The sequence below is a fragment of the Lupinus angustifolius genome, unplaced genomic scaffold (genome assembly GCF_001865875.1).
Source record: "Lupinus angustifolius cultivar Tanjil unplaced genomic scaffold, LupAngTanjil_v1.0 Scaffold_378, whole genome shotgun sequence".
Lineage (NCBI taxonomy): Eukaryota > Viridiplantae > Streptophyta > Magnoliopsida > Fabales > Fabaceae > Lupinus > Lupinus angustifolius.
In genome coordinates this window covers 415250-415612 of record NW_017727781.1, presented here as the reverse complement: position 1 = coordinate 415612, position 363 = coordinate 415250, and positions in this window count along the sequence as shown.

The following is a 363-nucleotide window of genomic DNA, read 5'->3' as shown; positions in this document are numbered from 1 at the left end:
TTGTATGTGCTCACCATTTTTTTTGCAGCTTTGGGTAACATTTTTTTTTTAAATGTCGCTTCCTCACACACTCACAGTATATTTGAGTTACACGCGCTTACGCCCTATACCCGGGTTGTTAGAGATTAAAGCTGAGATAAGAGGGACATGTGCTTTACCGGTGTTAGACTTGTCTCCTGGTATTAGCATAATGGACCACCCAAATTGTCTTGATATCATGAGTTAGACGCTCGAGGGGCTCGACTCCTCTTGTTTCTAACCTGGGATATTAGGACTCCTTTCTTTCGAGATTGGGGGCAATTTGGTGACCTAGAAGTCTAGAGCCTTTACCGAATATATTTTAATGAGACCTAGTACATTGCC